The sequence below is a fragment of the Cyanistes caeruleus genome, chromosome 2 (genome assembly GCF_971803275.1).
Source record: "Cyanistes caeruleus chromosome 2, bCyaCae1.hap1.1, whole genome shotgun sequence".
Taxonomy (NCBI): Eukaryota; Metazoa; Chordata; class Aves; order Passeriformes; family Paridae; genus Cyanistes; species Cyanistes caeruleus.
In genome coordinates, this window is record NC_141702.1 from 111,445,392 (window position 1) to 111,460,374 (window position 14,983).

At 37.5% G+C, this 14,983-nt stretch overlaps 1 protein-coding gene across 10 annotated transcripts in view; it reads right to left on the bottom strand.

Moving 5' to 3' along the window:
* Positions 1-14,983, bottom strand: part of WDPCP (WD repeat containing planar cell polarity effector) — a 147,560-nt gene that overhangs the window by 127,393 nt on the left and 5,184 nt on the right. For 3 of the 10 annotated variants that reach the window (XM_086879155.1, XM_086879148.1, XM_086879160.1), the window contains exons 3-4: positions 7,074-7,183; positions 6,326-6,422 (exon numbers count right to left, since the gene is read on the bottom strand). The exons of 6 other annotated variants lie outside the window; for them this stretch is intronic. The gene's annotated coding sequence lies outside the window, so the exon portion shown is untranslated. Of the gene's footprint in view, positions 1-2,393; positions 2,491-2,618; positions 2,681-6,325; positions 6,423-7,073; positions 7,184-14,983 lie in introns of all 10 variants that reach the window. One more of the 10 variants, XM_086879157.1, reaches the window with a different exon arrangement.

Consider the following 14,983-nt stretch of genomic DNA (forward strand, 5'->3'; position numbering starts at 1 on the left):
TGATGTGTTTCTGCTACTTCTTCTTAAAGAGAGAGTTCTGGGCACTTGTAAACTATGAAAATTATTTTTTTTTAAAAATGGCATCTTGATTCTTGGTGGATTTCACTGGCAGTTGTGTTTGCAGCTTTGAAGTCTCCTCCAGGTCTGTCATTTGGTAAGGCTGTTGATGGGTGCCTGGGGTGCTTTGTCCTCCGGGAGGCTATTTTCCTTTAATTCATCTCTGATTAGAAGCAATTTATGCATTTTCATCTGTTTTATGTAAAGATCAAAGGGATCATGGTTCCCAATGTCGACCCTATTATAGACAAAAGGGGAAGGCTGCACATTTTTGCTTGGTTGCAGTTTAAGCCTCAAAGCACCCGTTCATACTACACAGTTCTTGATATATCTCTCATAAACCAGTGTTTTATATGGAGAACCATTTGCTTGCCTGTAAACACCTGCATGCTTTTATATTTATATAAAACTAAACTGGGGGATGAAATTCCCATTCTCAAATCTGCCACAATATTTTTTGCCCAATGAGAACAAAGAGATAAAAGTTTAAATTCAGTATTGCTGTAACAATACTCCTCTTACCAGTCCCATTAATAAATCTATTGCACTTCATCTAATCACAAACTGACATAGCTGGCCCTGCACCAGAAAGTCTGTTCAAAGCTTTCTCAATATATATTTTCTCTCTCCAAGTTACAATAGACACTGACTTTTATGCAATTTAAATAGAAATTATTCTCAACACAAAGATAAATTTAAAATATATTCCAATATAATCAATATCCAGTAACTCTTGATATTAATGACATTGATATTAACATTGTTGTCACCAAAACAAGATCAAGAATATAGATGTCACCAAAGCTTACCTGAATTGAAAAAACCTGCATAAGGAAGTTTTATTTTATTACTGTTTCTTTAAGCAAACTCAGCCCATATGCCAGCAAACATTCCAAGATGGGAAACTTCCAGGATGTTGTCCCAAACCATTAAAGACACATTGTAAATCCAAATGCCACGTCTCACTTCCAATCAACCTAACTCCCTCTCCATAAGGCTCAAATCATCCTTTGTCTTACTAATCATGCATAGAAAGAGGGAGAAAATATTGTGAAGGCTGATAGAAAGTGGAGAAAGCCCTCCAAAAATCCACTTAGTTGGAAGAGGCATAGCACTATGTTTGGGAAGGCTTCCCATGTGACAACATGGGGAGAACACTGGTGGCTCATGATACTGAAGACAAAGAATTAGGATTGTACTTCATCAGCAATTCCCTGAAGAGGATGTTCCAGATGAGGGACTCCTAATAAATGGTGGCTCTTACCTTGAGCACAGTGGAGTCTACCCAAGTTTAGAAACTTTGCTAAAATAATCATGGTCATTCTCTCACAGAAGTGACAGAGGGGCTGCACAAAACAAGTGAGGTGCAAGAAAAGAGCACTAAAAAAAAAAGATGCCCAAGAAGAGTACAGCTTGTTTGTTATCAAGATAATCCTAAACAGACAAGAGTATTTAGAATTTATATGCTGAAAAACAGAAAGAAAAAGTCTATCACATTGTAAAGGACTTTGCAATTTTCTCCTCCAGGCCCAGGAGAAAGAGGTTTTTGCTCAACCTGAGTTAGCACATGCCACTGGAAAAAAGAAAAAAGAAACACCATCACTTCAGGGAAGTGATGAAACTAAAGAAACTTGTTACATTTGCCATGGATTAAAAGGAAATAATTCTTAAATGTGTTACAATGTTCCCATGTACTTATATTCTTCCATAGCAGCCACTGCAGGGATTTTGCTGGTAATTCCCAATCTCCCAGAGCCATGCATGTGGTAACTCACATTCAGTGCAAACAGGGAGGAGAGATCTCAGTGTTCTCTACAAGGTAATGGATATTTTTATTTCTTTGCAACACAGAATTACCCTTAAAAACACTTAAAAGCCTTGAAAGCCACAGACACAAAACAGGACAGACTGAATTTTCAGCTTGTATCATAAACAGCACCACAATAAGCTCTGTTTTTTGACAGTTTCTAACACATCAAACCCAAAGAACAGGCAGAAGAGGTACTAACACACATCCCTGCCAAAATACAAAAAACTCCAACTTATAGGACAATTCAACCAATAATTATGGTAAAGTTCCTCAGGCTGTCCATCTTACCAATAGTAAAAAAACAATAACTGAGCTCTTGGAAAACGTGCCTGAATTCAAAGCAATTTCTAAGCAAAAAGAGTTATAGGGAAAGAAACACCACTGACAAAGAAAACACAGTTTGCAGAGTTCTTGAAATTTCAACAGGCAAGGAAACTTATGAGGTATTTAGGAATGAACATTCCAGAAGAAATGTAAAGACTGCAAAAATAAAAAGTTGGGTGCTGCTTTTAAAAGCAAAAATTACCTTGAGAAAATAGATAAATGTCCAAATTCATTTCTAGGGAGGAAGAATGCTTTTCCTTTTTCAGGTCTGACTTGTCTCTGCCCAGGGATCCCTTAAACTGCATTCAGAGACATGCAATCAAGTTTATATGGTAAAGGAATGGGAAAAAACTGCCCAAGGGCAAAAGGAAGGTCCTGTTTGGGGGAAGGCAGTGGGGTAGGGGGAGACCAGGTGAAGAACCCTTACCTTTCCTCTCAGAAAGTTGTTAAAAGGCCTTGTCTGACTTTTGGTAGAATTCAGGGTCTTTACTGCTTAACAGAATTCAAGAAGAAAAATTACTTGGGGATCTATTCAAATCTGAAAGGATAAAACTGAAATTCTATATGTGACAAACTGACACAGGAAAAAAAAGAGGAGCTAGGAATTAAATGCCCCTCACTTGTTGCTTGTTTGCTTTTGTTTTTTAATCACTTTATGATCCCCTGAAACCACAAAATGGAAATATATCCATTGATTTTCCTCTGAGACCTCGGACCAACACATTTGAAAACAAAAAAGGGGAAATGGGTGACTTGACTGAAAATGGTTTATTCTTTATGAAAAACAAAAATTTGTCTGCTAAAAGTAGCTAGCCTAGTTCTCTTCTTGTGGAATTCAAGAATTCACCCCAAACAACTTGAAAAAAAGCTTAGTTTGGGTAATATATACATCTCAAAACACTGATGTGTTCACAGCTTAAGTTCTTATTATAAGGGCAAAATGGGATAGAGAGGTGAGAACTAAACTGTTTCTATATATTGCAACCGGAAAACAAAATGTGCTGCCCACAAGAGGATAAGCCATTCATCAGACTACTGAAAAGTAAAATTTACAAATTTGTCCCACCCATTCAGTAATTTCAGATTAAAAAAAAATTAAGAATTACATTGTGACTATAGTGAAGTTTTTCAAGTCTATTTTAAAATACAGTAAGAAAACAAATTCCTTTAAAAGCAAACTGAAGAACACGTGATAAAAAACTAGTTTTTACTCTAATGAATACTGTATTTTCAAATTCCCTGTTTTTCTGGTTTAGGCAAATAGAGACAACAATAGGATTACAATGATATACTTCCAGATTTGCAGTCAGGTGTCTAATAAATCACTCGAAAACCCCTTAGCAATTAAAATTAAAAATCTTGTTCTAGATAGAGACATGCAATTTTATGTAGCAGGCTGTTAGAAATAAAATCCAGTTAAAAAAAAACAACAAACCTTTTGTTCTCAAGCATTTACATCTTGGATTAATTTTTAAAGATTTCTATAAATCTTCAACATTGTTCAGATATACAACATAAACATGAAATGTGGCAAAAGTCGACAAGTTAATTTATTGCACCCTGTAATCAACAATCTATGCTGATCTTCAGAAAAGATAAACTAGAAAACAGTTCTGTATAGGAGATAAAAGCAAATGGGAAACTCTGAAAGTGTTCCAGAAATGCAAATGCATACATCATTTGTGCTAAAGGCAACACCAACATTCTCCCTTAAACGAAGCCGTATATCAACATGTAAGAACAAGGAGGCATTCTTCTGTCAGCAGAAAACAAAGGAAACGTTGCCCATGATGAATAAGCGATCAAACTGAAAACAAGATGGCAACAAGAATTACGCACTACTTAAAAATTTATTTTCAGTTTTCTTGTATGCCACAACACATACAGGTTGTAATCCAAAGGACAGACAAAACAGTGAAGGGCACTGCAACTTGTCTGATTTTCTATGCATTGGTGATGTACAAGCCTGTCACCCTGAAAACTCAGCTTCTGAGCTTGCTGACATAGTTTTCTAAGATTTTCCCAGGACAGTAACTGTAAACATAGAGATGTGTACATTCTTTCTGTTACACGTCTTGTGATGGGCATCTCTCACGGCCAGTGCAGTGAGAAAGTGTTATCCTGACCATCCAACCCCTGGCCGTGGTCAGAAACCTATAAATCCTCCTGGGAGAAGAGATAAACTTTCTCTTCCTTTCACCACACCTCGAGCTGTGTCCGTGTGATCTACTCATCTCCAGCAACAACACAAGCCCAACCTCATATTCCCAAATCTCCATGTTAGGTTCTCACTTTTCCCTAGGGTTTCCCAAATTCCTTCTACATTACATTCAGCTCGGTCACTTCTTTGTAGCCATGACCTTCGGTTCCCTTTTCCTTCCTCTCCTCTGCCACCGCGTGCAACTCTGGTGCCAGCCAAGCACGAAGCAGCACCCCGTGGCTGCTCTGGAGCCTTCTCAGCCATCAACACCTGCATAGTTAATGACTGATAGCAAAGGCCAAATTGAAAAAAAAAATCCTGAGCTCAGGTTATAGTCTTGCCTTGAGCAGCCAGGAGAAGGGAGCACCAATTTGCATTTCCTTGAATTTAAAAATTTAACACATTCACATTTGAAGCTTTTAAGATCTCTACCATATCCACCAAATCCATCTAGTCAGCCAATAAGCTCCAAAAATGAATGTGGGAACTGGAAGGTAGACTGTGAACTTGTTCCTTCAGGTAATCAAAAAAAAAGCTGTGTCCTTAGCAGATTTTACTTACATTAGTCAGGTTATGATAAAAAAAAAACAAACCAAGAAGGGAAATAATAGTGTTCTGAATATAGATGTATCTGTTGTCTATCTGCACATTAAGGCTGCTACTTTGAGCTAAGTTTAGTTCATCATTTGAAGACAGGAAAACTCTCAGGTACATTTCTTGTTAAATACCTAAGGTTGCAAAGCCAAATTAATTCTAGTATATATCTATATGTACGTGTGTGTGTGTGTATATATATAATATTTTATCACTCCATATTTACTGATTTCAACCATAATCTCAACAGAGATTAAAGCATAATCCCAACAGAGGCACAGTTTTCACGACCAACAGAATTAGTATTTTCTCCCTCCAGAAGAGCAAACTTTTACAAACCCCAGCTTGAAATCTATTTTTGGCACATTACAAATCTGTTTAGCTTTAACACTGACTAGAAAAAGTGTGTCACTTTTAAAAATTATCCATTAAATGATACAACACAGTCATTAAAAACACCTACTCTTCAAAGCTCTGAAAGATTTATTACAGGGTAGGTGTTGTAGGGTGAGCAACAAACTGCTTGTTCCCTGCTCCTCCCAGAGTGTGTTATCCCATTTCAGCTGCCACAACTGAAATAAGTACGTAAATCCATAATCACATTTCACTTTTGAAAACTAGAGCATTTATAAATTGGCATTAGAACCCTGAATTTAGACACTCTGTGATTATGACAAGACTCCACTGTACATAAGGCATGCTACTGAGCAATAAATGCCATTCTCTAATTCATTTTTGAACAATGCAAAATCTTAATAATAAAAAGGAATGTTATCGAAGCTCTGAGGAAAGGTGCATGGATGAGTGATAAGATAAAGTATCTTCAGATAAAAAGAATGAAGGGTACTCATTATTCAAAGAAAGAAAAGGTAAAAATAGCAATACACCTCTATGTGGTGAAAGCCATATGTATTTCAGGATCTTTTTCTGCACCTTTTCTAAAACATAGGCAAAAATGAGAACAAAATTTGATTATTAATGCATAACAGATGTAGTAAGTGTCACAAAACCTACTTTTTGGTGTGCATGGATATGCCTTTCCCCAGAGGGATAAAGCTCCTTATACCCCATTTCTGCTATATCCAACCACAAACCTGGGCAGATCCACTTTTTCATCACTTATACTTCACAGCAAAAGTGTGCCCTGGAGCAACAATCCTAAAAGGCAAACAACAACTCATTTCATAGCTCTTGCTTAAGCGCAGAAAGTGAATTCTTGTGTATTTCTCAGAATCAGAAGGAAGTGGCACACATGAGAATGTTTGTCAAGTAAAACCTGCGAGAGGTCCAAGAACACTTGAAAGTGTCAACAGGACTTGAGGAGGCGAAAACCACTCAACTTTTTCTGCACAGAAAACAGGACAATAGTTGTCATGCTGAGGAAGCTGCCTTAGTTCTTGCCGAGCTCATTCCTGCTCTCACATTCCCAGGCACCAACTGTAGTTAAAGAAAAAAAAAAAAAAAACCACAGCTTTTTTTCTTTCATACTGATTCATCAAGATAGTTGTATCTTTTTGCAGCATGATGAGTGCCTAATTACAATGATTCAAATCTCTTGTCACCTTCAGGCTAGACTACAGATAGCAATGGGTTTTAGCCAGAGCAGATAGGGAAAATGAACTTGACACAGCATGCAATGGTTTGTTAAGCACGATATAATATTAAAAACATCACTCCCCTTTTTAATCTAGCCAGGAGGAGGAAGAAAAATCACATGATTTTGAGTTCAAAGTTGCTAAATCCCTTCTTCAGCAGGGGAACATGCTTGTCTGATTACATTTTCAGGTTGAATGCATTTGTCAGTCTATCACCCTTCTCCACATTCAGTCCTGTTTTGAGCTCTGTTGGCTTCAGACAGCTCCTTCTCCTGCTAATATCACTGTAATTTCTCAGAAGTTCCTTCAGCCTACTCCCATTTTCCTTCTTGGGAAATGGTTATATGCAGGCTGGGCCCTCTAGTGCATGGTGATGTTAATGCACCACATTCCCAGCGCCCTTGATTTGTTTTCCTCTACCAAGCCACTTCTGCCAGAGCATCTACTCCGATCAGGTGCCTTTGTCAAGAGGACCCTATTTGTGCTTTCGTACCTTCAGAAGGAGGAGGAGCTGAGTGACACCCACTCTGGCTGTCCTGTGGCTTCTTGCCAAGACTCCAACTCAAGCACTCGGCCCCACGAATGGCAACTTCTGCTAAAACCCTGCAAAAAGCATCAAAAGCCCAGCAGGAAATGTGGGAGATGAGGACAGAGAAACAGCTTCCTCACCAGGGACAGAAATGAAGAATTGAATCTGAATAATACTTCCAATATAGATCCTTTCTAAAGCCAGTGACCTGCACTACCTTTGAGATCAGAGGGCTGCACACAACCAGCCAAGGTGGGGGCTCTCCTTGCTGTTCTTTCAGCTTTGGCTTAAGAAAGAGAGTAAACCCCCGAGGCTGTGATTCCCTCAGTCACTCTGCTGCATGTCCTATCCAAACCCTTCAGCATTAAGAAAACCACCTTGATGCTCCTCTACCACATTTTTTGATTCCTCAGGTTCTATTTCACGACCATTAACTTAATTATCCATATAATCTCAAACCATTTGCTTGTCTTTCACTTTTAGTTTCTTAGGATGAAAAGGACCTTGCTAACAGGCAAAACTGAAGGTTATTAAAATGCTTTAAATAAAACCCCTGCAATTATACTTAGAAAACCCAGATATTTTTACATCACTTTAAAAATTTAGGTTTTTAGAGTAATGAGTGAAATGTCTTTAAAATAGGCGGTATTATGTACATAACTAAAATTTACATTGACAAAGCCTGCAATAGTCCAGGGGGAAAACATAACAAAACACAGCATAATAAAGAAACTGGCAATGGTACAAAATTAGTGTGAATGGCATCAGAATAATCTGCACTAATTCTCAACTCTAGATATAACTTCACTGTATCTTTATGATTTCTAAACTGATAACATCATCAAAGATCAACAAACATAGATATGAATGTCCTCCTTATGAATGACTGCTCTTTGCACCCTGATGAAGCTTTTCAGCCACAATCTTTAACAAAGAAGAAGGAAGTCCAATTGAATAGAAACTCTCAGTATAGCCCAAGTTGCACATTTTGTTACAACTCCCCAGGTTACTGACAACTAATTGCACCTCTTGACTGCATCACACCCAGGCTACGTTGTTGAAAGAAAGAAGTCTTTTGGTTTGTTTTTAAAATAGTTTTTAAAACAGCTTCTGCCAGCAAAGGCCTTCCCAGTTTTGGAGGAGAAAAAGTCATTACAGGAATCTTGTAAATGTTGCAGAACATGAGGGAATAGCATAAAAGTGACCAAATTTGCTAATAGGTTTGCACTTACCTGATGAAATCATTGCAAAGTGGAAGCATTTTGAAACTTGCTTTTCTTTCATCTCAACATTAATTTAAAGTCTTCTTTTGAAACCTTCAAAAAGCGTTCATTCCTATTCAAGCTGTGTATATGATTCGTGTCCAACAGGTGTTACAAAATATGAGAAAGTTTTTGAAAACCAAGGATGGTCTTAGATTTAACTGCTGTGGATCCATTTAACATAAGGATCATAACCTGTCCTCATGGATTTTTTAATAAAACAGAGTTTAATTTATACCCCTGACATTTAGCATAATGGAATAACAACTGTTTATGGTTTCCCAGTCAATTCTTGTAAAAATCTGGATGTGGTCACAGAAATTACAAATCTGCATTGTTATCTTGAAAACAAAATTATTATAATAATTTTCTGCTATTGCAAGCAATTGTCTTTAATTACCTCAATATATATTAATTGTCTGAAAAGACAGGATATCAGTATGAATAGCACTGGTTTGGCAGCCCCCAATTATGAACAGTCATTGAAATGGTGGATGTTCTCTCTATTGCTTTCCTTGAAAATATGAGATCTCACAGAACCTTGACTACCTTGGTATGTAATAAAAAAAAAAAAACTTAAAGAATAAGGAATCAGACAATATCAAAAATTTCAAGTGGTGTATTTGGATCTTTCAATTATTAATCAGTTCACAGTTTGAGCCCCTCTTTCTACCAACCCATTTCTCATGTGGCTCCAATTTACACCACGGGTAAATGGCAATGTAATGAAAGCAGTGGTACTGAGCACACAACTTAGTGCTTTATAGTTATTCTGGAGATGGACATATAAGGGTGCCTTTACAGCATCAGTCAATCACTGGGAAATAACTTGCTTTCATGAGGTTTCAAAAAAAAAATAAATAGAAGAATTGGAATTTTTTAAAAAAATCATAGCAGTTACCCATTACCATTATTTCTGTTACTGTATTAAAGATCAGCTTTTGCAATCCTCTTACTCCATGTATTCCAAAGAAACTTTTATAATTTCCAAATTTTGGACTACAATTTCCAGCAGCAAGATTATATTTCCCACACACACCCCTTATTTTTTATATTTTTTTTTAATCATGTGTTTTGGGTTTGCATGGCAAGATTTTGGTAGGAGGGGCTTTCAGGGAAGGAAGCTGAGGAAGCTGCTGGAAGCTTTCCCTTTATCCAGCAGAGATGGTATTACCTCAGGAATAACACAGTTATTTCCTCATTATCCTACTCTGAGCTGATTGATAATAAATTAGACTTCCCTGAGTCAAATCTGTTTTACCCATGACACGAACTGGTGAGTGATCTCTCCCTGCCCTTATCTTGACCCATGAGCTTTGCGTTGTATTTTCTCTCCCCTGTCCCACTGAGCAGTGGAATGAGAGTGGCTTTGGTGAACACCTGGTGTCCAGCCAAGCCATCACAACTTTATCCAGGATCTCACACTGCATTAATGCATTAATTCTGGGCAGAGTGGAGATGTCTTCTCTCCAAGGAGAGCTGTGACTGACCATTCTAGCTAGCTGCAACATTTGGCTCTTTCCATTTTCACAGATGTAAAAGATACGACTAAATTAACTTATCCACACAAGTGGCAGAACAAAATAAAACCACTAAATGGCTGCAGTTGGGGGAAGTAGAGTTAAGTAATTTCTGTATTTTACACAAGCCTTTATTTTACATAAGTCTTTTTAGGACTGATACAATATTAGGATCTGTATCACTTTTATCTGTGGATTTCTTTTCCCAAAATCTTTGTCTGAGTTGGGTTTGCTCAAATTAAAGTCACAGCTGTGCTACAATTCTGTGTGATGATTCCTTTTCATCCATGTTCATGTTAAGGGAAGCAGCAATATTTTCACCATTATCATCATTTCTCAAATTTTAAACAGAAGACCAACGGCATAATCTTCACACTAATCCATGAAACAGATGACAATTATATATTTGTTAGAAAAGATGCAGAATTTTCATTCTTCTGTTTCTTTGCCCTATTCAGCAAATACGGAAATATTTCCTTTCATTATGATAACATTTCTTTGATCCCAACAAAGAGATTTTTGAATTTTCATAGTTAGAAATACATGTAGAATAACTAATTTACATGGCCTCAATTACAAAATGACATTTGCTGCAGTTCATCCATGATGAAGGAGTTTTAACATTCACAGCATGCCATCTTCTGAAAATCAAGCAGCAGCACTTCACAGGTAGGCCACTCCTGGAGCTTTATGCAAAGTCTGCACTCACATGTCCTTGAATTCAGAGTGACTAATAACCACAGCAAGGTGCACATTTTAAAAGAACATTCATGCTGAAGCTGGCATTTATTCACTGGCATTATGGGTGGCATATTTTACAGGCTGCTTCTTAAGGAATATTCAACCACCTGCACTTTGTGTGTCATCACACACACTGAAGCTGAATGTGTTGCAGTTTTGGTAATCGGATTCAGAAAACAAGCATGACTGAGTGAAATTCATTTGTTAAGTCATCTACTAAATAGGGATATAAATTGATATATTACAAAGGAGAGAGACAGAAAAAGACACTTAAGGGGTTTCCCAATATCACATACAAAAAAAAAAAAAACAAACCCACAAAAAACCTGCAAGGGGAAAAAGTTTATAAATATCATCAATGACAGATGCCAAAGAAGCTACTCCAGCAAGATCTGTATAGAATATAAATATTTAATTTGCTCTTTGATGAAAAGTCAATTTATCAAGTTATTCTGCAACAGTCCTAAAAAGTAAGGTCTGCTTACTACCTGAGTATTTATTCAAATGAAACTGCCACCAATGTCACTGTTTTATAGCTGTCCTGATTTTGTATTTTAACACAAGAATGCAACTATGTTACAAGTTTTCCAGTACAAGTTTTCTTAGACTGAATTCCACAGGAAGAGACATCTGCCTCAAGTTGAAGAGTAACAAAGTTAACAGCACTCCTAAGAGGCAGGGGACTTTGCCAACAGTGTTTGAGAACATTCTGAGCTTTCACATAAATTGTGTCACAAGCTGCACCTCATTCACTGACATTACATCACTACAAATATTTTCTCAATTTCAATATATTAATTACATTTACAAAGGATATATTCCAATATCTAGAAAAAAAAGCCAACTGCATCCTGGGCTAGGTAAAAGGAAAGATGGCCAGCACATTGAGGGGGAGGACTTTCTCTACTCTGCTCTGGTGTGACTCCACCTGCAGTGCTGCATCCAGCTCTGTGGCCCCCAGCAAAGAAAGGTATAGATCTGTTAGGGATGGGTCTAGAAAAAGAGCCACAGAAAATGGTCAGAGGAAAGGAATAGCTCCCCTTCTTAAAAAGGTTGGAAGATTTGGAGGGGGGGGTTAGTCTGGAGAAGAGAAGGCTCTGGGGCGACCTTATGATAGAGTATTAATACTTAAAGGGTGGCTTATCAAAAAAGGGGAGAGGCAGTTTTCACATGAGGTCTGGAGGGCAGGAGTTCTTATCAAGGGCAACAGTTCTTATCCAAATGAGTAGATTTGGATTAGATACAAGGAAGAAATTCCTTACTCTGACGGGGGTGAGACCCCGGAACAGGTTGCTCAGAAAAGCTGTGGATGCCCCAGCCCTGGCAGTGTTCAAGGCCAGGTTGGATGGGGCTTTGAGCAACCAGGTCTAGTGGAAGGTGTCCACAGTGTTTTGGACTTCAAAGGGCCCTTTCAAAGGTCCAAACCACTCTGTGATTCTGTGATAAAAGCAAGAGGCAACTCATTGCAATTCACTGCATCTGGTCAAGTTATTGGAACAAAAACTGGCAAAACAATGGATTGGGAAGCACATACTTAAATACACCGCTCATCTAAGAAAGAGTGGAAAGAGCTTTGTACAGTAAGCTTTTTTTATTTGTGCCTGCTTTTCTTTATACTACTATTTAAGGAACAGTCAGGATAACCATTAACAAAAATATAGAATTTTTTTAGTTGACAATAAAATTGGAAATAACACCACATAATGTCATTATTTTGAAGTCCATACAGACCTATTCTTCCAACACATATTTCTAATGTATTTTACAAGCCGTCAACTTCTCGAGCAAGACAGGATCAACATTTACAAAACCACCCAAGTGTCCTCCAGAAATGCAGACTGTCCTCTACAGGTGCAGTTTTTAAATTGTAATCATTTCTGTCTAAAAATTATGCTACCAGATGGCGTTATTATACTGCAGTGGATACTCCTGCCTTCTCAGAGGCACATTCAAATAGATAATCATCTCTCAGATTTTACTCACTACAAGATAATGTATCACTCTACTCATTCAGAAGTTTGGGCACAAGTGCCTGGCACCAACAACAATGGGGAAAAAAAAGCAACCTTACCAACGTCCAGTAGGTCCCAGTTCACATGAAAAGGGATGTGGCGACTCAGAGCCCACCAGTGGCCATCAGCAGGCAAGCTGATGTCCACCAGCACTGCAGAGGGGTCCCAGCTTTCATTATAGGAATCAGTGACATTTATTTGGCAAGGACAGAGCCTAGCATTGCAGTTAAACTACTGGTACCATTAATGACACTTCACTAATTTATGTCCCACACAGCTACATTGAACAAGTAAACCATCTGCAGTATGCTGCTCTTCTGAATTTTCCCTTCAGGTTTCAAGTCCCTAAATCGCATTCTCCCCAATCCAGTTTGTCAGGCAAGTCACAAGTGGTCCAATTTCATAGGCAACTGACCCACTACTGTTAAAAATCTTCCTCTTGTGAAACTCCACAAAGGTATGAAATGTCACAGTATTGGCATTCTCCTGGCCACAACTCTATGACCGTCAAGTGCAAACAGAAAAAAAGTGAGCAGCAGGTGGAAAAGAGCCCTATTCTATTTCTCTAAAGACCACAGATCTTATTTTTCCAACAGAAACATGTCACTTGTCCTTGCTCTGGCAACACTGAAATACTTGGTAAGAAATATGTTCAAGCTAGTGATTTTATAAACCTTTTAGATACACTTTTATTCTTTCCCCAAATCTTGTAAGCTGGGGATTCACTTCCAAAATAGCTTTCCTATCAAATACAGCATATATATAGGTTATAAACCCCCACAGGTTTAATCAGCATTTTTTTTACAGAAGTTCACTAACAGGTTTGCCAAATTACCCAGCCCAGAATTGTGTGCATATATTATTAAGTCCCATTTTCAGTTTATATATTACCTGTTTCTTAAGAATATATTAGTTCTTCTGTTTGATGTTTTATATACTTACAAAGATACTCAAAAATTCTGTCTTATTAAGAGAAAAATTGCATAGAATGAGAAAAACTTATTAGGTAACTTTGGAATCTTTTAACTTGTAAATTAGCAAAGAAAGCAATGAGATAAGTCTTTGGGAATATATTTGAAGTCTTAATAAAAGGGTCAGATTACAAAAAGCCATAGTGGGAGTATTATATGAGGAAGCTTTAAAGTTAGTTGCAGTGTATTAAAAAAACAACACTCAAATAAATTATTTTTCACTGCAGTATGCCAAGTTTTTGGAGATAGAACTAAAATTGGGCTTTCATTTTAGACCAAGTAAAGCATAATATGAGACTATAATACTGCATCTACTAGTGAGATTCAAATGCCCATGGTGCTGCAAGAGAACATTTTCCCTCAGGCATTTGAAATTTAATGCTTCTTTAATATTCTCTGTTGGATATTGTTAGAATGGAATTTCAAATATTTCCTGCAATTTGAGTTAAAGATTACTGAATAATGCTGAGCAGCAAAAATTTTTTGAAGCATACATCTAAAGCTGGCATAGTAGCTTAATGTCCTGTTGTTTCTTGCTTTAGTAAAATTAATTTCTTCAGTCTTCAACCACGAATTCATGCACCACCTGGAGATACAAACCCATAATTTAACTGTGGTGTATTTCTAGCTCCTTTGCCTAACACACACAGAGGCCAGACCCTGTATGTCAAGCAACTATAAAAGGAAAAGGCCATTTCAGAGCAATACTTGATATTCTCCCAAATCAAACAGTAAGCAACTTGAAAAACAGTATCTGGCCCATTATTGTAAATAAATGGGATTACAGGCCATGAAAAAAATGCACATGGTCTATTAAAAGTATGTATCTATTATATGGAGAAGAGTAACACCTTTCCAACAGGACTCAAAACATTCAAAAGGCTTTTATCCAATTAAGGTCCAAATTTTTCACCATAGCTGTGTTAGTGCTTTAGCATGGCTACTCTGTACAGATAAGGGTAGATTGCAAGTTGAGCAAAAAGACATAGTTGTATCATTCTAAAAGGAAAGTAGAAAAACACCAACTGTAACCATGATTCCTGTTGCTTGATTACTTCATGGAGAAGCCTCCTTCATCCAAAGATGCAGGATCTTTCCATCATTTGTGTCATGATCTAAGTGACCAGTTTCCCATTTTGGGCCATTGTTCCCTTCTCATTCATACTGGGCACATGACTACCCTAAATTCAAATTAGCTAATTCCTCAACACCATCCCAGCCTGACAGGACAGCTCTAAAGGACTTCATGACAGGCCAAAAGTTTCTAACATTTTCTTCAAGCATGAGCCTGAGGACCATTCTCATGGGTTCCAACACAATCCTCACCAACATTGAACTAAAAAAAAACAACAAAAAATAAATGCCTGC